The 23,725-nt window shown below is 43.6% G+C and overlaps 1 protein-coding gene across 3 annotated transcripts in view; it reads right to left on the reverse strand.

Annotated features, from left to right (window-relative positions):
* The window catches only part of dapk2b (death-associated protein kinase 2b), a 205,671-nt gene that overhangs the window by 14,017 nt on the left and 167,929 nt on the right, over positions 1–23,725 (reverse strand). The window contains exons 14-15 of one of the 3 annotated variants that reach the window (XR_009507186.1): positions 19,838–22,464; positions 15,823–16,039 (exon numbers count right to left, since the gene is read on the reverse strand). The exons of 1 other annotated variant lie outside the window; for it this stretch is intronic. The gene's annotated coding sequence lies outside the window, so the exon portion shown is untranslated. The remainder of the gene's footprint in view (positions 1–15,822; positions 16,040–19,837; positions 22,465–23,725) is intronic. One more of the 3 variants, XR_009507185.1, reaches the window with a different exon arrangement.

Genomic DNA, 23,725 nt, shown 5'->3' on the forward strand with positions numbered 1-23,725 from the left:
AAGAAGATGAATCTCAGGGTAGTATATGGTGATATATATGTACTTTGATAATACCTTTACATTTACTTTGAACTCTGAATGAAAGACAAGCTTTTCACTGTGTTTCAGTGCCTGTGACAATAATAAATCATTTCCAATTTCAAGTATGATCTAACCTTTTACAGGGGAGCAACATAACTTCTCAATGTTTATACACTATGGCCTGATGTACAAAGGCAATCATAGTCACCTGTGTTGTTACTTTCAGGGAGCTGAGGACTTGAACCCCCAGGTCCCTCTGTTCATCAACCTTCTTTTGTGCCTTACTCTTTATTGTATACAGTATATACTATCCTTGTTTGATTTGCTCTTATTTGAATTAAATCCCACCTGCCATATTACAGCCCATGGCCTTATATAGTCTTACTCACTATCCACCACACCAATTTTCACGTCATTTATTTTAACCCGGTGATTTTTATGTCTTGTGCTGTACTGCTGCCACTGAACAACAAATTTCATGACGTATGTTAGTGACCCTGATACTCCCACATTATATATATATCACAAGCAACAAAGATCCCAGCACCAGTTCCCGCTGTATACCTAGCAGTAGTCACAGACTTCCAATCAAAGTAATCACCCCCTCTATCTCTTATCTGCAAGTCAATTGTATCCAATTAACCAGTTTACACTGGATCCAAGGTGACTCAATCTTCTTGAAACCCAGCAACAGTTAGGAGAACATGATACTCGACTCGAGCAGCCTATTATATTGGATCTTATCAACCACCTTGGTAATGTCTCTATAGACAACATCTACTGCTCTGCTTTCATTAATCTCATTTATCTTCTCAGAATAGATGTCCATGGGATTTTCCTTTTACATAGTTCTGCTGACTATCCTTGATCAGCATCAACCTTTCAAATTTACCGTACATACTTAAATACTATTCCTTAGCGTATTTTGTTCTAGAACTTCCTCTACACTGACATAAGGCCCATCAACCTGGAGCTTTGTGGCTTATCTCTGTTGACTTTTCCCTTCTTAAGCAAAAGGAACAACAGTCTTCTGCTGTCTCATCTGTGGCTAACAACAATGCAAAAATCTCCCCAAAGTCCTAGATATGCTTCCCTTGCTTCCTATAACATCCTGAGATATATCTCATCTGGCTCATCCATCTTTACGCATTCCAAGACATGTAACATCTTCACCTTCTTAATACTGAATGCTCCAACCAGAGTACTGTGCTCATGGCTGAGAACAGTACTGGCAGCTTAATGTTCCAGAGCTAATTAATTGGATCCTAAATCAGCATGCTGACAGAATTCAGAGAGAGCTGTGACTCACTTGCTGACAAGGATTTCTATTTTGAAATCAGATTGGGGTAGTACATGGTCAGGCACAAAGTCGTGTTGAGGGACACAGAAAAACTTATGATTCATGTTGATAGTTCACCAAAAGTGGCAACACAGGTAGAACTGCCTACCCTTACCGATTTTTATCAATGCACAAGTGGATGTACTGTATGACAGCTACTCAGCACATGACTGCAAAAACTGCAGAGAGTTGTGGACACAGCTCAACACATCACATGATCTCCATGGACTCTGCCTAAACTGCTCACTGTCTTAGTAAAGTAGCCAGCACAGTCAAAGACCCCACCCACCCTGGACTTTCTCACTTCTCCTCCCTCTCATGGGGCAAGACAAGCTTTTCACTGTATCTTGGTACATGTGACAATAATAAACCAATCCTGATTCTAGAAGGAATTTGGCATGCTTATCTTTATAGGCGGGGCATAGAATATAAAAATTGGAATGGTATATTCAATGTTTAAAAATGTTGATTAGACTGCTGTTGGAGTATTGCATGCAGTTCCGCTCGTCACACAATAGGAAGGATGTGGTTGTGCTGGAGAAGATTCATCACGTCTTTGACTGGATCAGATGACTTTAATTATTGGGAAGCGATTGGATAGGCTACGCTTGTTGAGACTTTGAGGGGTTTTTTATACAAAGTGTGGTTGATTCCTAGAATTTGCTGCTAGAGATGGTTGTGAAATCAAATGTTTAGGAGACATTTAGATAGGCACTTGAATAGGCAAAACATAGAAGGATACAGACCTAATCCATGCAAATAAGATCAGTGTAGATGGGCATAAAGGCTAGCATAGACATGATGGGCCACAGAGCTATGCCATTCCGTGCTACACAGTTCCGTGCCATACAGTTCCACGCCATACAGTTCTATGCTTTACAATTCCATGCTATACATATCCACTCTATACAACTCTGACTCTTAGATGTTTTCATTAGGAGTTGACTTAACCCAGTCATCAGCTCTTAAATCCAGTGGGACTCTGGTCATGCTGCATTTCCCAATTAGCAGAAATTTCCTTCAATTGAAAGTTCAAATTTCAAAGTACAAAGTCAATTTATTATCAAAGTATATATATGTCACCATATACCACCCTGAGATCCATTCTCTTATGGACATTCACAGTAAGTACACAGAAACACAATCGAATCAATGAAAACTATACATAACAAAGATCGACAAATAAGCAATGTGCAAAAGACAAAAACAAAAACCCTAAAATAATAAATAAATAAGCAATAAATATCGAGAACAGGAGTTGAGGAGTCCTTGAAGAGAGTCCATAGTTTGTGGGATCTGTGTTGAGGTAAGTGAAGTTGAATGAAGTTATCCCCTCTGGTTCAAGAGCCTGATGGCTGAGGGGTAAAAACTGAGGGGAAACCTAGTGGAGTGGGTCCTGCGGATCCTGGACTTCCTTCCTGATAGCAACAGCAAGAAGAAAGCATGGCCTGAGTGGTGAGGGTCCTTGATGACGGACGCTGTTTTCCTGCGACAGTACTTCGTATAGGTGTGCTCAATGGTGGGGAAGGCTTTGACTATGATGGACTGAGCTGTATCCATTACTTTTAGTAGGATCTTCTGTTCAAGGGCATTGGTGTTTCAATACCGCGATCCAAGCAGTCAATATTATCAGTACCACAGAACTATAGAAGTTTGTCGAAGATTTAGATGTCATGCTGAATCTTTTAAGCTTCTAAGAAAGTAGAGGTGCTGCAATGCTTTCTTCATAATGATACGCGTTGGGCCCTGGACAGATCCTCTGATATGATAACACTGAGGAATTTAAAGTTTCTAACCTTCTCCACTTCTGAATCCCCTGGTGAGGACTGGCTCATGGACTTCTATTTTTCTCCTCCTAAATTCAATAATCAGCTTCTTGGTTTTGCTGACATTGAGTGAGAAGTAGTTATTGTGGCACAATTCAGCCAGATTTTCAATCTCCCTCCTATAATTCTAATTCATCACCAATGACAGAGATGTCATCACCAAATTTAAATATGACATTGGAGCTGTACTTAGCCTCAGTGTCATAAGCGTAAAGCGAGTAGAGCAGGGGGCTTAGCATACTCTTTGTGGTGCATTTGTTCTGAGGAACATTGTGGAGGAGATGTTGTTGCCTATCCAAACTGACTTGCCTGTGTAATCTAGTTGCACAGTGGTATTGAGGCCAGGTCTTGAAGCTTATTGATTAGTTTTGAGGGGATGATAGTATTGAATGCCGAACTGTAGTCAATGAAGATCATCCTGATGTATGTATGTTCAAGGATTGAGTGGAGCCGTTGAAATGGCATTTGCTGTTGATATGTTGTGATCTGTTGGAGTAGATCCAAATCACTTCTCAGGCAGGAGTTGATAAGTTTCATCACAAACCTCTCAAAGCACTTCATCACAGTGGATGTAAGTGCGACTGGACAATAGTCATTGAGACAGGTTACCACATTCTTCTCAGGCACTGGTATAATTGAAGCCTCCTTGAACCTCTGAATACCGAAGCGAGGGGTTAAAATATTAGTGAACTGTAAAGGGGGTTTCTTCTTTTTTCTTTGTTACTGTGTATGTAATCAAAAGGGCTTCTTTGTTTTGTTAAAAGCAGGAATGCTCCTTTGTTGTGAGAGAGTGCTGGAAGCTTGTTTGGGTTAAAATTTACTGATAACGAGAATTGTATTCCTTTGTAAACCAAATGGGGATTAATGTTCTTTCTTCTGAGTCTGTAAGCTTTTGTTGACGGCTTTTGGGCAGATCGGCGCGAGGGGGTCGAGAGAGAGGACGCAATGCTGTAAGCTGGGCGAGGAACGGACCCCAAGCGGGGGTCCGAGGCCAGGAGGAACTCCGAGGAGGGGGAATGAAGCTAGATGTGCTTGGTTGACCACTCGGAGGGTCCTGAGCTGCGAGTCGAGGAGTTCGGAGGGGATCGAATGGTGGCCAGAAGACTTCAGTAATTGAGCTCCAACGGTTGTGCACGAAGTGGTTTGGACTTTGATAAGTTTGGTGCCTTTTCTTTATTTTTTCTCTTCATATATACTGTATCGTTATTAATCACTTAGTTATAATAACCCTTATAAATTGTACTCATTTAATCGCTTATGGTGTACTGTCTGTTTTTGGGCGAGGCAGGGACATCACACAGCATCCACACCAGCTGATTACCCAGTTTGGCGGGGCCGAAGTTTGCTCCCCCTAGACGGGAACGAGCTGAGCGAGCCTGAGGTAACTCAGGGGGTTACATTGCGGGTGCTCGTCCGGGATTGATTTCTGTGGAAGCTGTGTGATCACCCTCTTTGGATTGTGTCTGCGGCGAAGAGCTGGTGTGCCTTTGTGGGTGTGCGATTGCTGGTTATTACTGCGTGTGTGTTGGGTGGGGTGGCTGCTGTTGGTAGCCTGGAGGTCGTTGTTCGAGTTCCGACTAGTGCTGACGAAATGGTGGTGGGACCATGGGTTGTCCGTACTGTTGGGAGAGTGAGGAGTGACAGGTTGGGATGTTTCAGCAGTGGTGGGCTCCACCCAGTTGTTGGAATAACGTCCAGCCCTAAAGGGGCAGAGGCATGGGCGGAGCGGACCCCTCAGTTGTTGGGTGAGTGGCAGTGCTTGGCTGAGGAAAAGTGACAGGGACGGGTTAAAAGTTTGAGAAGGCGGGCTGGTGACGTTGTTAGAACTGTCGGGCGCAATTACCTCGAAGTGACAGCTGCCAGTTCTGGGAAAGTGTGAGAAAATGTGTGTGGTTCGACTGGAAGTCAAATGCCGCAGCTGGGGGGCTTATCATATCCTTGGCAGGAGATTGGTGGAAAGTTTTTAGGGTATCCCTTTTGCCTAGGGGGGCAGATAATTTGCTTGTGGTGCCAAGGGGATCTGTCAAGGGGATCAGTTGTTCCGTTGATTCGAGGGGTGTCGGGAAACTTAGAGGAGGCCCAGTGGGGGAATGGCTTGGGGTCTCTGGGGGAGCACGTTCCCAGCAATGTACCAAGGAACTCCCGAAAGGAGCAGACCCTATTCCTGAAGGCTTAGAGGGGCCATGCGCACAGGTGTTGTTACAGATGGATTGAAGTCAAGTTAAAGCCATCCTCGGCACCGGGGCGCCGGTTAAGTTGCTGTACAGTTTGTTTTATAACCGTCATTGGAAGCATTTACCCTTGACGACATTGAGGGCACTGGAGATTTGGGGTACCAGTGCCATTGACTATCCAGACGACAGTTGTTGGTCAGTGAAAATGGAGTTCTTGGAGGCAAAAGTGGAGGTGTCTGAGGTTCATGAATCGTTAATGCTGATGTGTCCAGACGCTGTTGAGACGGGCAGCGTTTCTGTTCTAGAGAGAACCAATATCCTGCTGGTGCGCTTGGGAGCCTGCCCGGAGGAGGCCGGTGAGCACTGCTTGGAGGCATTGTCGATGCACCCAGAGTTTCGAGCTGCTTTTGCGGACGTGTGTAGCAGCATTGGGCCGATACCAAATTCAAACAAGAGCCAGTGGTGGTTTGGCCTGGGGGAAGTATCTGAGGGTGAGACCCTCTTAGTGGATGCTGCGAAATACCACGAGGGAGGGGAGTTGACTGCTGAAGACACCTCGGAGAGAGAGAGGTTGCGGCGACTGCCCCTTACAGCCGTGGAAGACGTAGGCAGCGTGTGTGTGGATTATAGTACGTTGAAGATGCGCACTGTCAGTGACCAGAATATGGCCCTGAGGGCCGGAGAGGCGATGGCCTGTCTGAGTGGTGCGACGTGGTTTAAGGTGCTGGATCTGAGGAGTGGATGTTGCCAGATCCCGATGAGTGAGGCAGACAAGGAGAAGACGGCCATTATAAATTCCCTAGGAGTCTTTGGGTCCAAAAAGATGCCACAGGGCATATCTGGAGCCCTTGCAACCTTCCTGCGGGGCAGGTGGAAGACCATAGGAGATGTGGAGGCGTTTGGAGTTTTGGTGTATGTGGATGATCTCTTGGTATTTGGATTTGCCTCAGGAGAATATGAAGTGAGGTCGTTGAAGGAGCGGCTGAGAATTACAGAGTTAAAGTGTTTTCTGGACATGTGCCAGGGCTGGCGAAGGTCGCAGCTCGTCAGTGACTGTCTCTACAGAATCAAGTTTGAAATGAAGACAGAGAGACTGGAGAAAGTGATCTGGAACCATTCGGAAGACTTACAAGTTGGAGAGAATGAAGAAAGTTGTCTGACTGAGGGCAATAGCAAACTGAGAACCTGGAGAGGGGAGTTTGCGGAGGTGAAGAAATTACAGACAAAACTCAGAAGGGAGAAGCGGAAGCTTGAAGGGAACCTGAAGATGACCATCGACAGTTCAAATGAAGTGAAAAACCTGAAAGTTGATCTGGAAGTCATGAGGAAGAAAAAGCTGGAGAGAAGTGCTGTGAATACTGACCAGGAGGCTGAAGAGACTGCAGGAGCAGTGCAGGCCACATGTTTCCATTTGGAGAAGATCAAACTGCAGCTACCGATCGCAGAAATGAGGAAGAATACAGATTCGATGGATGATGTGCTGGATGTGTGGTACATGCTGCCTTTTGCTGACTTTCCCTCGATTGAGGAAGAGACCTTTGGCCCTTCTCCCATTGAGTCAGGTGTAGCGGGGAGGGTTAGCTGTGTGCAGTGTGGGGCATGAGTGAGAGGTTGAGAGAGGAGTTGGTAGTGGGCCCAAGGTATCCCCAGTTGTGTCCGAGCCTGAAGGGTTTAGGTGAGGGGATACGGAGGTCTCAGAAGGGTTAGGGAACTCCCAGATAGTTGGCCTAAGTAGCGCCTGAGGAACAGGGCGTGAGGTTTACTGTGTGGGGAGGAGATGTCACTGTTTGTGCTTGGGTTACGGTGTGTTGGCAGGAAAGGTGGCGAATTATTTAATAGTCATGAGGACATGACTTTTATTTGGTGGGGGGAGAGTATAAAGGGGGTTTCTTCTTTTTTCTTTGTTACTGTGTATGTACTCAAAAGGGCTTCTTTGTTTTGTTAAAAGCAGGAATGCTCCTTTATTGTGAGAGAGTGCTGGAAGCTTGTTTGGGTTAAAATTTACTGATAACGAGAATTGTATTCCTTTGTAAACCAAATGGGGATTAATGTTCTTTCTTCTGAGTCTGTAAACTTTTGTTGACGGGCTTTTGGGCAGATCGGTGCGAGGGGGTTGAGAGAGAGGACGCAATGTTGTAAGCTGGGCGAGGATCGGACCCCAAGCGGGGGTCCGAGGCCAGGAGGAACTCCGAGGAGGGGGGATGAAGCTAGATGTGCTTGGTTGACCACTCGGAGGGTCCTGAGCTGCGAGTCGAGGAGTTCGGAGGGTCCTGAGCTGCGAGTCCAGGAGTTCGGAGGGGATCGAATGGTGGCCAGAAGACTTCAGTAATTGAGCTCCAATTGAGCTTCAGTAATTGTGCACGAAGTGGTTTGGACTTTGATAAGTTTGGCGCCTTTTCTTTATTTTTTCTCTTCATATATACTGTATCGTTATTAATCACTTAGTTATAGTAACCTTTATAAATTGTACTCATTCAATCGCTTATGGTGTACTGTCTGTTTTTGGGCGAGGTGGGGACATCACACAGCATCCACACCAGCTGATTACCCAGTTTGGCAGGGCCGAAGGTTGCTCCTCCTAGACAAGAACGAGCTGAGCGAACCTGAGGTGACCCAGGGGGTTACAGAACACTCCAGCTACTTGATCAGCACAGGTCTTCAGTACTCAGCTAGGTAACCCGTCGAGGCCAGTTGTTTTCTGTGTGTTTTCTGTGTTTCCCTTTGAAGGATACTCTCACATCAGCCTCGGAGACTGAAATCACACGGTGTGGGAGTTCCTAAAGATGTCTCCATATTTTGATGGTCAAAGTGAGCATAGAAGACATTGAGCTCATCTGAGAGCAAAACCTTGTTGTCACCTGTGTCATTTGGTTTCACTTTGTAGGAGGTGATAGAATTCAAGCCCTGCCACAGCCGTTGGGCATCCTTCAGTGATTCGTTTTGTCTGGAATTACCGAATTGCATGTGACATGAGATGGCTTTCTGGAGATCGTACATGGACCTCTGGTATTTTAATTGGTTGCCAGATCTGAACGCCACTGATCTGGCCCTCAGCAGATTGCGGACCTCATGGTTCATCCAGGGCTTCTGGTTTGCGAAGACTCCAAATGGTTTTGTGTGGATACACTTATCTACTACTGTTTTTATAAAATCCGTGACAACCGTGGTGTACTTGTTCAGATTCTCTGGTGAATCCTTGAACATGGCCCAGTCCACCAACTCAAAGTAATCCCGTAGCCATTCTTCTGCCTCCTGTGACCACCTCTTCATTATCTTTACTTCTGGAGCCTTGCTCTTTAGCCTCTGCCTAAATGCTAAAAAGGTAGGAGGATGACAGCCAAATGATCAAATCAGGAGTGAGCTAGATCAGCTGGTTGAGTGGTATTGCAACAGCTTTCCACTCAATATAATTACATACCGAATATAAATTTATATACCTCCTCCAGGCTCTTGTACCTCCTCTCTGATGATAGTTTTGAGAAGGGGGCATGTCCTGGGTGGTGAAGATCCCTAACAATGGATACCGCCTTCTTGAGGCATCACTTTTTGATGATGTCCTTGATGCCTGTGATGGAGTTGGTGGAGTCTTCAACACTCTGCAGCCTCTTTCAAACCTATGCATTGGGTCCTTACCAGGTAGTGATGCAACCAGTCATAATGTTCTCCACGGTACATCTGTAGAAATTTGCTAGAGCCTTTAGTGACATACCAAATCTCCTCAAACTCCTAATAAAGTATTGCTGCCCGGTGTGCTGTCTTCATGATTGCATCGATATGTTTGGCCCAGGATAGATCCTCTGAGATATTGATGCCCTTTCCACTCCTGATCCCTGATTAAGGATTGATGTGTGTTCTCATGCCTTCCCCTTCCTGAAGTCCACAATCCATTGTTTGGTCTTACTGACAATCAATTCTTTGGTCTTATGGGGGTTATTGTTGCAACCTTACTCAACCAACTGATCTATCTGGCTTCTGTACAGCTTCTTGTCACCATCTGAGATTCTGTCAACGACAAATCAGCAAATTTAGAATTGGCATCTGAGTTGTGCCTAGCCAGAGTGGACAGAGTAGAACGATGGGCTAAGTATGCATCTTTGAGGTGTGCCTGCATTGATTGTCAGTGAGGAGGTATTATTATTATTAGCCCATAGTGATAGTGGTCTCCCAACAAGGAAGTCAAGAATCTGGTTATGGAGGGAAATACATAGGCTCAAGTTTTGAAGCTTTTTGATTAGTACAATTGGGGTGATGGTGTTGAATGCTGAGCTGTAATTGATAAACAGCAGCCTGACATACACTCAGTAGTGACTTCATTAGTTACACCAATATACCTGCTCGTTAATGCAAATATCTAATGAACCAATCATGTGGCAGCAACTCAGTGTAAAAAGCATGCAGACATGGTCAAAGGTTCAGTCATTGTTCAAACCAAACATAAGAATATGGAAGAAATATGATCTAAGTGACTTTGACAATGGAATGATTGTGCCAGATGGGGTAGTTTGAGTATCTCAGAAACTGCAGCCTTGTTGGTATTTTCACACACAACATTCTCCAGAGTTTACAGAGAATGGTGCAAGAAACAAAAATCATCCGGAGTGGCAATTCTGTGAGCAAAAATGCCTTGTTAATGAGAGAGGTCATAGGAAAATGGCCAGACTGGTTCAAGCTGACAGGAAGGTGATAGTAACTCAAATAACCATGTGTTACAACAGTGGTGTGCAGAAGATCATCTCTGAACATGTCAAACCTTGAAATGGATGGGCTACACAGCAGAAAACCATGAGCATGCACTCAGTAGCCACTTAATTAGGTACAGTAGGTAGAGCCAATGGGAAATCAGGGTTTTTGAACAACCCTGGCATTTCACTGTACTAGAATTTAATGTATGTTATGATTTTACTCAGGCTAGGAACCTGAGTTAGTAGTTAGAGTTATAGAGAGATATAGTGTGGAGTCACCAAGTCAATCATCGATTTTCCATGTAATGTACACTAATCCTATATTAACCCATCTTATTCTCCCAACGTTACCCTCAGCTTTCCCTACATTCTACCCTTCACCCATGCACCAGGGGCAATTTACAATGGCAATTAACCAACCAACCTGCATGTACTGACATTCCAAAGGAGTGCAGTTAGCAGCTAGAAGTCTTGGTACATATTGGCACCAGTGACGTAGGTGGGAAAAGTGAGGAGGCCCTGAAGAGAGAATTTAGGGAGCGAGGTAGAAAAGTGAAAAGCAGGGTGGCCAGGGTAGCAATCACTAGATTGCTGCCTGTGCCACGTGCCACTGAGGTTAAGATTTGGCAGGTGAATGTGTTTCTGCAAAATTGGTGCAGGGGGCAAGTTTTCAGATTTCTGGGTCATTGGGATCTCTTCTGGGGAAGGTATGACCTGCACCAAAGGGATGGGTTACACTTCAACCCAAGGGCTTCCAATATCCTTGCAGACAAGTTTGCTTGAGCTGTTGGGGAGGGTTTAAATTAATTTTTCAGGGGGATGGGAACTGGAGTGATCAGGCAGATTATAGTGCTGTTGGTTTACAAGCAGAGGCAGGGTGTTAGGAAGGGCAGGCAGATGATAGGGCAAAATTGTAGTCAGTGGGATGAGTTGCATTGTAAAAGAGGGATGATATTGAAAAGGATGATGGATACAGGACTGAAGGTGACATATTTGCACACTGTATTTGGAATAAAGTAGATTATCTTGTAGTGTGTAGAGATTGGCATGTATGACGTTGCAGGCATCGCTGAGTAGTGGCTGAAAGAACATTATAGTTGGGAGCTTAACATCCAAGGATACACATTATATCAAAAGAACAGGCAGGCGGGGAGAGGGGGTGGTGTGACTCATGGCAATAAATGAAATGAAAGAGGTGACATAGGATCTGAAGATGTGGGATCCTTGTGGGCAGATTTAAGAAGCTGTAAGGGTAAAAAGACCCTGATGGGAGTTATGTACAGGCCTTTGAACAGTAGCCAGGATATGGGCTACGAATCACAATGGGAGATAGAAAAGCCACATCAAAGGGCAGTGTTATGATAGTCATAGGGGATGTCAGTGTGCAGGTAGTTCAGAAAAATCAGGTCAGTGCTGATTTTGGATCCCAAGAGAGAGAATTTGTATAATGCCCACAATACGGCTTTTTAGAACAGTTTGTGGTCGAGCCCACTGGTGTATAGTTATTCTGGACTGGGTGTTGTGTAATGAACTGGATTTGATTAGAGAGCTGAAAGGTCTGAAGTTGGGTAAGTCACCTGGACTAGATGGACTACACTCCAGAGTTCCGAAAGAGATAGCTGAAGAGATTGTGGAGAAATTGGTAATGATCTTTCAAGAATCACTAGATTCTGCTATGGTTCTAGAGGACTGGGAAATTGCAAAAGACACACCACTATTCAAGAAGGGAGGGAGGCAGAAGAAAGGAAATTATAGGTCAGTTAGCTTGACCTCAGTGGTTGGGAGGATGTTGGAGTCAATTGTTAAGGATGTGGTTTTGAAATATGTAGAGGCATGTGATAAAATAGACTGTAGTCAGCGAGGTTTCCTTAAGGAAAAATCTTTCCTGTCAAATCTGTTGTAATTCTTTGAAGAAATGACAAGCAGGATAGACAAAGAAGAATTGGTGGACGTTGTGTACTTGAATTTTCAGAAGGCCTTTGACAAGGTGCCTCATATAATGCTGCTAAACAAGTTAAGAGCCTATGGTATTACAGGAAAAATACTAGCACGGATAGAGGATTGGCTGATTGGCAAGAGAGGGAATAAAGAGAGCCTTTTCTGATTGGCTGCCAGTTACTAGTGGTGTTTCACAGGGCTTCTCTTTACATTTTATGTCAATGATTTGGATGACAGAATTGTGGCTGGGTTTGTAGACGATACAAAGATAGGTGCAAGAGTAGGTAGTGTTGAGGAAGTAGGGAGTCTGCAGAAGGACTTGGACAGAGTAGCAGAATGGGCAAAGGGACAAATGGAATACAGTGTCAGGAAGTCAATGGTCATGCACCTTGGTAGAAGGCACCAAAGTATAGACCATTTTCTAAACAGATAGAAAATTTTAAAAATCTGAGGTGCAAAGGGATTAGGGAGTCTTCGTGCAGGATTTCCTAAAGGTTAATTTGCAGGTTGAGTCTGTGGTGAGGAAGGCAAATGGGATGTTAGCATTCATATTGAGAGGATTAGAATATAAAAGCAAGGATGTAATGCTGAAGCTTTATAAAGTATTGGTGAGGCCTCACTTGGTGCATTGTAAGCAGCTTTGGGCCCCTTATAACCACATAACAATTACAGCACGGAAACAGGCCATCAAGTCTGTGCCGACGCTTACACTCACCGAGTCCCACTGGCCCGCACTCAGCCCATAACCCTCCATTCCTTTCCTGTCCATATACCTATCAATTTTACTTTAAATGACAATACCGAACCTGCCTCTACCACTTCTACTGGAAGCTCATTCCACACAGCTACCACTCTCCGAGTAAAGAAATTCCCCCCTCATCTTACCCTTAAACTTTTGCCCCCTAACTCTCAAATCATGTCCTCTTGTTTGAATCTCCCCTACTCTCAATGGAATTATCTAAGAAAGGCTGTGCAGGCAGTGGAGAGGATTCAGAAGAGGTTTATGAAAATTATTTTGGGAATGAAAGGCTTATCATATGAGGAGCATTTGGTGTTCTGGGCCTTTACTCGCTGGAATATAGAATGAGGGAAGATCTCATTGAAACCTGTTGAATGCTGAAAGGCCTAGATAGGGTAGATGGGGAGAGGATGTTTCCTATGGTGGGGGAGTCTAGGACCACAGAGTACAGCCTCAGAATAGAGGGACGTTCATTTAGTATTGTGGTGAACTACGTGTGCCTGTCTGGACGTGCCCCCTGCTAACTGCTCCTGTGGCTCCTCCCACAGGCCCCGGTATAAAGGCACTCGAGGCCTGATGCTCAGCCTCAGTCTCCAGGATGTAGTATGGTGGTCACTCACTGCTGATTCCTTCTTCTAGTCAATAAAAGCCGATATCTCGCCTTTACGTCTCAGAGAGAGTTATTGATGGTGCATCAATTTTATTGACTGGAAGTTTTAAAACATGGAAACCGTTTTACGTCTGGAAAGGTTGGATTTGGACCCTCAAGACCCTGAAGCAGCTCTTGCTTTTGAACTCTGGCTTGCATGCTTCCAATCGGATAAGGAGGAATTTCTTTAGCCAGAGGATAGTGAATCTATGAAATATATTGCCACAGGGAACTGTGGAGGCCAGGTCATTGGGTATACTTAAGGCGGAGGTTGGTAAGTTCTTGATTAGTCAGAGCGAGAAAGATTAGAGGGAGAAGGCAGGAGAATGAGGTTGAGAGGAAAATGGATCATCCATGTTGACATGATGGGCTGAATTCTGCTCCTGTGTCTTATGGCCTTTTGTCTTTGGGATGCGGGAGGAACGTGTATAATGTCCAGAATGTGCTGTGTTATCTTTCCAAGTTTCAAGCTTCAAGATTTTAGTTCTAGTTTAATAGACTGCTTATTCTTACTTCCATGTTAGGGGTGTTTTTTATAAAATTGTAAGTGGCATGTATAGGTTAGATCAGTGATGTCAAACTCAAGGCCCGCAGGCCATATCCAGCCCGGCATACAATTAAATGAGTTTGACACCCCTGGGTTAGATGAAGTATGCTTATCCAGGGCAAGGAAGTCTAGAACTCAGGAGCACAGGTTTCAAGCGAGAGGGAAGAAATTTAAAGCAGATCTGAAAGGTAGGACTTTAGAGTGAGCTTTCACTGGAGGTGGATGGTCAGCCTGGCACACATACATTTACAGTGTTAAAGACACTTTTAATACTGAAATGTTTGTTTGCGTTATTAGAGTTTTGGCATTGAAGATTAGGAATGAAAAAAGATGCTCAGTCTGAAATTACCAAATATGAAAATCCTTCAATAATGTTTAAGGAATTTGGGACACAGCTCGTAAGCTGCTGCTTCACTGCTCCAGAGATCCAGGTTGAATCCTGAACAGCAGCACTTGCAGCTTGTATGAGCTGCCTCTAGGTGCTCCTGTTTCAAATGTGTGGGCTGGTTATTTAATTGACCATGTAAATTCGACACAGGCAATTCACATGAAATTTAGAAAGCTACTACACAACACAAGCATGAAACAGACACAGGAGACAGCAGATTTTAGAATCTGCAGCAAACAATAAACTATTGGGAGATCTCAGAGGGTCAAATAGTATCAGTGGAGGCGAAAGGATGATTGACATTTTGAATCAGGGCGGTACATCTGGATCTGTGTGAAAAATGCTTTGTTGATCAGATTTCCAGGCAATTCTTAAATTGATTTTCTTCTAATATTTCCTTTTTATCTATTTTATGAATATAGTTTAGAAGGGAGAGGTGAGGATGTTGAATGTTGTCTTTAGTAAAAAGATGAGAGGTTGTGGTCAATTAATTAACCAAAGGTATTTCATCAGGGACCCCCACCATCCAGGACATGCTCACTTCTCACTGATGCCACCAGTAAGAAAGTACAGGAGCCTCGGGACTCACACCACCAGGTTCAGGAACAGATATTACCCCTCAACCACCAGGCTCTTGAACCAAAGGGGATAACTTCACTTTCCCTATCATTGAAATGTTCCCACAACCAATGGACTCACTTTCAAGGACTCTTCATCTCATGTTCTTGATATTTATTTATTACTATTATTATTATTATTATTATTATTTCCTTCTTTTTGCATTTGCAGGGTTTGTTTTTTTTTAATTGCTTGAACACTCAGGCTGGTGCGGTCTTTCATTGATTCCATTATGATTATTATTCTGTTTGTTGAGTTTGCTTGAAAGAAAGTGAATCTCAGGGTGACATATATGTATTTCGAGCTTTGAACTTTGATGAAAAGAGCTTGTCTGTTAAAGGAAGAGGATTCAAAAACATGGGGAGAAGTTACAAAGTCAGCAGCAAACAAGAAAGACATCAGAGGTGTGAATAACTGGAAAAATATCTGTCAGATTGCTGAGGTTGCACAGACCTGACCAGCCAAGCGTTTCCAGCAGCCGTCATTATCTTTGGTTTTGTTTGTTCTTCTACTGCTACTGTTGCCAACACATCCACTTAGGAGTCAGGCCAAACCTTTCCATTGGAGTAGAGTGGGCCAAGAGAACATGTAATCGTTTCTAAATTTATCAACCCCTTTACCAGAATGCTGGCTGTAGATACTATTTGCAGGAACCCAATATATGCAGAATTTCTGTGAGCTTCCAACACACGGATTTGAGGTTCTCAGTATCATACCAGTTGCTCTAGCTTCACTTTGAGTATTCATGGGCTTGCGTTTTGCAAGAATCATTGGAAACACTATACATTGAATCTCAACCCGTCCAGCATGCTCGTGTACAATAGAGTTTGGAGCATAGTGTTTCTTCGGGAGTTGGGCATCATGTACGCAAATGATTGTCTGCCTGTGTTGGAATACTAACCTAGAGAACGATGTTGATGTTGGCTCTCATTTTCTGTCAGTGAAAGATCTGGCGGGTAGAGCACTGGTGGGCGCTCTCAACTGCTTTGTCTACTGTGAGCAGCCCAGGTCCTAGATGTACTCAAGAGGGCAGGAATCACAGCTGCTCAGAAGACTGGGAGGTTTGCACCAGGTTTAAGGACTTGACCTTTGCTCCTTTTAGCCAGCAGTGATACTGTCTGTAAATGACATAACTTGAAATTAATTCAATACTGTCCCCTAGTGCATAAAATATGAATTGCAAGTTTGAGTGTGTAGAAGATGATGTTTGATTATGTACTCATTTAGAAGCTCATCAGTTTTCTCCCCTTTATGCAGCATCTTCCACACCTAACAGTAACGGTCCACAACAAAGCCCTGGGCTTCTTGGTCAGCTATGATCAATTATGCCAAAGGGGCTGTTTCCATGCTGTGCAGTTCTGTGAATTTATAACTAATTGATCAGAAACTGATTCTGAATTGAGGAGTATTTTCAGGATTTTCAGTTTTTGTTGCATAACCTTATAAAATATTCCATAACCTCACATAAGTGTATTCACACAGAATTTAATATTGAGCAATATAATGAAGTACAAGAGCAGCGATCAAAAGCTGGTTCCTTTTTATCTCAAATGTTCCATTCCTGTCTTTGTGCTTCATTCCTTTATTTTTGCTTCAAATCCCGCATTTCTGCCCCATCTCTCTTCAGTACCTTTGTTTTGCTAAGACATAGAGTCACAGAAACGTACAGTGCAGAAACAGTCCCTTTGGCCCATCTAGTCCATGATGAACTATTTAAACGGCCTAGTCCCAGGCCATAGGCCTCCATACCCCTTCCTTTCAAGCACCGATCCAAACTTCTCTTAAAAGTTGAAAATCAAGCTCGCAATTCCACAATCTCCCAACCCTCTGAGTGAAAAAGTTCCTCAAAACGTTCCCCTGAAACATTTCACCTTTCACCCTTCACCCTTAACCCATGGCATCTAGCTATAGCCCCACCCAACCTCAATGGAAAACGCCTGCTTGCATTTTCCCTATCTATACCCCTCATAATTTTGCACACTTCTATCGAATCTCTCCTCAATGTTCTATGTTCTAAGGAATAAAATCCTAACCTATTTAATCTTTCCTTATAACTCAGGACCTCCTGTCCTGACAACATCCTTGTAAATGTTCTCTGTAGTTTTTTTTTCAATTTTATTTACATTGTTCCAGTTGGTAGGTGGCTAAAACTGCACACAATATTACAGATTAGGCCCCACCAATGTCTTATACAACATTCCAAGTCCTGTATTGCATACTTTGATTTGTGAAGGCCAATGTGGCAAAAGCTTTCTTTATGACCCTATCAACCCATGAGACCATTTTTAATGAATCATGGACCTGCTTTCTCAGAACCCTCTGTTCTCAACACTCCTCAGTGCCCTACCACTCTCTGTGTAAGACCTACCCAGTTGGTTCTTCACACCTCATACTTGTCTGCAAAAAATTCTATCTCCCATTTTCAGCCCATTTTTCTAACTGGTTCAGATCCCACTGAAATCTTTGATAGCCTCGACAATGCCTCAATCTTGGTGCCATCTGCAAATTTGTTGATCCAGTTAATCACATTATCATCCAAATCATTGATATGGATGATCAACAACAACATCACAGGCCTACAGCCAGAGAGGCAACTGTCTACTACCTCTCTCTGGCTTCTCCCACAAAGCCGAGGCCTAATCCAATATCCTACCTCAGCATGAAAGCCGAGGTATCTGAATCTTCCTGACCAACCTCCCATGCAGGACTTTATCAAATGCTTTGCTAAAGTCCATGTAGACAACATACACTGCTTTGCCTTCATCAACTTTCCTGGTACCTCCTCAAAAAAATCGGTAAGACATGATCTACCATGCACAAAGCTATACTGACTATCCCCAGTCAGTCCCTGTTGATCCAAATACTCATATATTCAGTCTCTTAGAATACCTCCCTATAACTTTCCCACTACTGATGTCAGGCTTACTGGCCTATAATTGTCTGGTTTATTTTTAGAGCCCTTCTTAAAATAACAGACCAACATTAGCCATCCTCCAAAATTCCAGTACCTCACCTGATGCTAAGGATGATTTAAATATCTCTATGAGGGAACACTTTGTCAGGCCCTGGGGATTTATCCACCCTTATTTGCATCAAGACAGCAAGCACCTCCTCCTCTGTAATCTGTATCGGGTCCATGATCTTGGTGCTGCTTTTCCTCACTTCTATAGACTCTGTGTCTGTCTCCCAAGTAAATAAAGATGCAAAAAATCCAATTAAGATCTCCCTCATCTCTTTCGGCTCCTTCATAGATTGCCATTCTGACCTTCTAAAGGGCCTACCTTTGCAATCCTTTTGCTCTCGTTGGGTTCTCCTTCTCCTTGTCTGCTGGACAAGGAGGTTGTCCGTTACCTCCTCAGAAGGTAATTTTATAGGATTTAAGTACAAGATAACGTCTGAACTATTGACCCCATTCAGAAAACATGTGAGTGGTACTCTAGATGAATCTTAGTCTTTGTCCCTCAGTAAAGTGCACTAAAGGAAAATTAATATTGGGGATAAAGATAGAAAATGCTGAAGCACTCAACGGGTCAGGAAGTATTTGTGAAAAGGAAAACAGTTGAGGTTGAAGACCTTTTGTCAGGGATTAGATGAATAGGGAAATCAGTTATTAAATTTTGAAGCTGGGGGGAGAAATGGCTCGGACAGAGGGAATATCTAATAGGGCGAGGCCAGAATTGTCATGGGCTTAATTTGTAGAGGTTCTCTGATCAAATGAATGAATGGGGTCAGTTAGAGACTGGCAATACAAACAGATTAGTGTAACAGAGCTCTGGGATTTGCCCAGCAGGTCAAGTTGCACCAACGGAGAGAGAAAACCTAAACCAATATTACAGATGGTTTGAAGCAGACCAGCAACTGGGTTAACTGAAGCTGGCGATTTCGGTACTGCATCTCGAAGTCTGTAGAGTGCAGAGGTGGGGGTGTCGATCCCTGAGCTCATGTTGGGTCCTGTTAAATCCGTGCTGGCGCCCCAAGCTGTGAGCCCAGAGCTCAGAGTGCAGGGGAGTATTAGAGTAGCAAATGAAACTGAATATTTCGAGCATTGTCTCTTTTTATAAAATTTCAATGCAAGAAGTATTATAGGAAAGGCAGATGAGCTCAGGGCATGGATCAACACCTGGAATTATGATTTTGAAGCCATTAGTGAGACTTGGTTGCAGGAGGGGAATGACTAGCAGCTCAGTATTCTAGGGTCCACTGTTTTAGACGTGACAGAATGGGAGGAATTAAAGGACGACGGGTGGCGTTACTAGTCAGGGAAAATGTCACAGCAGTGCTCGGTCAGGACAGACTAGAGAGCTTGCCTAGTGAGGCATTACGGATAGTACTGAAGAATAAAAAAGGTATGAATATGTTAGTGAGGCTATGTTTCTGACCATCAACGGTCTGTGGGATTTAGAGGAACAAATTTATAGAGAGATCACAGACTGTTGCAAGAAACATAGGGATGTGATTGTAGGTGATTTTAACTTTCCATATATATTGACTAGGACTCTCATAATATAAAAGGAGTAGATGGGATAGAGTTTATCAAATGTATTCAGGAAAGTTTCCTTAATTAGTGCAGCGAAGTCCCAATGAGACAAAGTGTGTGAGACTTGATCTGCTACTAGGGAATGAGACAGAAGTCTGTGTAGGGGAACACTTTGCAGCTAGTGATCATCAAGCCATTAGTTTCAAGGTACCGTAAATTCCGGACTATAAGCCGCTACTTTTTTCCCACGCTTTGAACACTGCGGCCTATACTACGGTGCGGCTAATGCATGCTTTTTTTCATGCCGCCAAAAACATTTTGCCTCGTAACAGTAGACCAATAAAATTGATGAGTAGTTCACAGAGGTCCAATGAAATTGTACGATAAATCAAGCGCACTTTCACAATTAAGTTATTGTAAATCAGTCATTTGTACTCACCCTCATCAACGTGGAAAACACTCGAAGAAAAGCATATGATGCAGCTTTTAAGTTAAAGGCGATCAATCTGGCGGTTGAAGAAGGAAATCGAGCTGCTGCACATAATCTTGGCATAAATGAATCGATGGTGAGACGGTGGAGACGCCAGCATGAAGAACTGAGTCAATGCAAAAAGACGACAAAAGCTTTCAGTGGTAATCATAGCAGATGGCCCGAACTTGAAAACTTTCTTGAAGACTGGGTTAACACACAGAGAGCAGGCGGCCGTGATGTTTCCACCGTGCAGATCAGACTGAAGACTAAAGCAATCGCCACCAAAATGAAAATTGAAGATTTTAGAGGTGGGCCATCGTGGTGTTTTAGATTTATGAGACGAAAAGGCCTGTCCATCAGGGTATGCACGACCTGTGTCAGCAGCTCCTTCCCAACCACGAGGAAAAGCTTGCTAACTTCCGCACATTCACTCAAACAAAGATAGTGGAGAATTCCATCGGGCCAGATGATATCATAAATATGGATGAAGTACCTTTGACGTTTGACCTGCCTCTCACTCGGACTGTTAATAAAAAAGGTGACTCGTCCATCACACTGAAAACAAGTGGCCATGAGAGAACGCATTTTACTTGTGTTCTGATCTGCACAGCATCTGGACTAAAGCTTCCACCAATGGTGATTTTTAAGTGGCTGACAATGAAAGTTCAGTGAAAGCTGCCATCAAGAGTACAAACTCAATTCCAGCTGTGATTCCTGGGGGCACCACAAAGTATTTGCAGCCACTGGACATCAGCGTGAACCGGGCATTTAAAGTGGCGCTGCGCGTTGAGTGGGAGGCTTGGATGACGAGCGGCGAGAAATCCTTTACCAAAACAGGACGCATGCGAAGAGCATCTTTAACTCAAGTCTGCCAGTGGATCCTAAATGCGTGGAGCTGTGTCACAACATCCACCATCACCAGCGTGTTTCGAAAGGCTGGACTGCTGCGTGATGAAGAGGACCGCGTGCGCTCAAGTGAGAGCGACAACGAAGAGACTGAAGTGAGTGACGAGATCCTGAGGTTTTATTCAATTCGGACACTGAAGGACTTTGGTGGTTTTAGTGCGCAGGAGGAAGATGAAGAAGGCGATCAATAACTTTTCCTGGTAGGCTGCAGTATATATATTTTTTTTACCAGTCGTTAGGAGATATTGGAATGTTGTTTGTGCACTGTTCAGTAAAAAAGTATACGCAACGTAATTTGTGTGTTACCGATACGTATGTATATTTAAAAGTAGCTGTGTTACAGGCACTGTTCGAAAAAAAGCATTTGCAATATGTATTTGTTTATGTTACCATACGGATTTAATTAAAAGTTAAAAAATCCTCACGTGTAATATCTTTCTGTGTAAATATCTCATATTACAACGTGGGACACCTGCGGCTTAAAATCCAGTGTGGCCTGTACAAGTACAAAACCTCGAAGACAGCTGTGTTTTATCCAGAATTGATTAGTGTTTTGTTTATGATACATGTAATTCTTCAAGTGGGGAAAATCTAACATGCTAGGTCAAGTTAAACTTGACGAAGGGTCTCGGCCCGAAACATCGACCGTGCTGCTCCCTATAGATGCTGCCTGGCCTGCTGTGTTCCACCAGCATTTTGTGTGTGGTGTTGTTTGAATTTCCAGCATCTGCAGATTTCCTCGTGTTTGCAAGTTAAACTTGACAATGTTTTGGAGCAATTTTTGACTGCATCCAATACCTTTTGATTTGCAGCTTTAAAGATATTCCGATACCAAACTGATGATAAAGGGGTCACTTCCCCTCATAGCTCACACCCCATTGTTGGAACGCACGTTGTCTCTGGACTCAGGAAGCACCTTCACAGAGGCAGTCAAAAGCCAACATTGCCATCACATTGGTTCTGCCTCTAGAGGTACTGCTCATCTCGTGTGCAGTTCATTTTGTACAAACATCACCTCCTGTTCGTAAGCTGTTTTTTCACATCATTTCCTGCATTTGGATTTCAGCTCGACGCTCACAAAGTAAAATGACATTCATCTCCACACACTCTTTATTTGTCCTTGAAACAGCAATATATGTGAGTCTTAAGCCTTCTTAATATTGGAGAAGTATTTGAAGGAAGTATTATGTTTATCATTCATTGCTATCGTTGCACCACCAGTTCACTCTAGTCCATGGCATAGTGATAGAATATTGCATGTGTATTACCTTGTTTAACGCTGATTGTGAGAATAATCAATGATATTAGTATATTCAGGTGCACGAGGATTCTGCATCGAATCTAATGCGAGTTTTCCTTAACTTTCTGTAGTTTTACAAAGTTTATTTCATTAAAAACCATGAAGATAGCTTCCGGCTTGGTGATTTTTGAGAAGGCGTTCAGCTCCCTGTTTAGCTTTGTATGCAATGCACTGCAAGGGCAGTAGAACATCAATTCACAATGTGTCCCTGCACGTGCTGGAATCCGGAGCAAAGAAATGAACTGTTGGAAGACCTCATCTGTGGAGGCATCGTCCTCGTGCAGAGTCTCAACCCGAAACACTGACATGCCCCTTTCGCCTTCACAGATGCTGCTTGATCCATTGGGTTCTTCAAACAGTTTACTTCACAATCTCATTGTGAATGGCCCTAAACCATAAAAAGTAGCGGTAGTTTACCAGACAGTCATATCAGATAATGTATTACACATTGAGTATTGCACCTTCAATATAATAGAAACATAGAAAACCTACAGCACAATACAGGCCCTTTGGCCCATAAAGTTGTGCTGAACATGTCCCTGCCTTAGAAATTACTAAGCTTACCTATAGCCCTCTATTTTACTAAGCTCCATCAACCTCTCTAAAAGTCTCTTAATATATCCTATCATACCCGCCTCCACCACCGTTGCCGGCAGCCCATTCCACGCACTCACCACTCTCTGAGGAAAAAACTTACCCCTGACATCTCCTCTGTACCTGCTCCCCAGCACCTTAAACCTGTGTCCTCTTGTGGCAACCATTTCAGCCCTGGGTAAAAACCTCTGACTATCCACACAATCAAAGCCTCTCATCATCTTATACACTTCTATCAGGTCACCTCTCATCTTCCATCACTCCAAGGAGAAAAGGCTGAGTTCACTCAACCTATTCTCATAAGGTATGCTCCCCAATCCAGGCAACATCCTTGTAAATCTCCTCTGCACCCTTTCTAAGGTTTCCACGTACTTCCTATAGTGAGGCAACCAGAACTGAGCACAGTACTCCAAGTGGGGTCTGACCAGGGTCCTATATAGCTGCAACATTACCTCTCGGCTCCTAAATTCAATTCCATGATTGATGAAGGTCAATACACCGTACACCTTCTTAACCACAGAGTCAACCTGTGCAGCTGCTTTGAGCGTCCTACGGACTCAGACCCCAAGATCCCTCTGATCCTCCACACTGCCAAGAGTCTTACCATTAATACTATATTCTGCCATCATATTTGACCTACCAAAATGAACTGCCTCACACTTAGCTGGATTGAACTCCATCTGCCACTTCTCAGTCCAGTTTTGCATCCTATCAATGTCCTTCTGACAGCCCTTCACACTATCCACAACACCTCCAACCTATAATAAAATTCACGAGCCACTTTATAGAAATATTGAAAAATGAAAGGATCAAGGATCCAGGATCAAATTGATTTGCCATATACATTGATATATATTTTGGGAATTTGCTGTGCTGTGTTGCTCAGGGGACTTTGTGCTATTTGGTTAAGAGACAGGTAGGTTTTTAAGAACAGCCCCATATGAGGGGAGGAATTTGGGCAGCTGAAACTGTGGGCCATCCATAGAAACATAGAACATAGAACATTACAGCACAGAAACAGGCCTTTTGGCCCTTCTTGGCTGTGCTGAACCATT

The sequence above is a fragment of the Hypanus sabinus genome, chromosome 21, assembly GCF_030144855.1.
Source record: "Hypanus sabinus isolate sHypSab1 chromosome 21, sHypSab1.hap1, whole genome shotgun sequence".
In the NCBI taxonomy this organism is placed as follows: domain Eukaryota; kingdom Metazoa; phylum Chordata; class Chondrichthyes; order Myliobatiformes; family Dasyatidae; genus Hypanus; species Hypanus sabinus.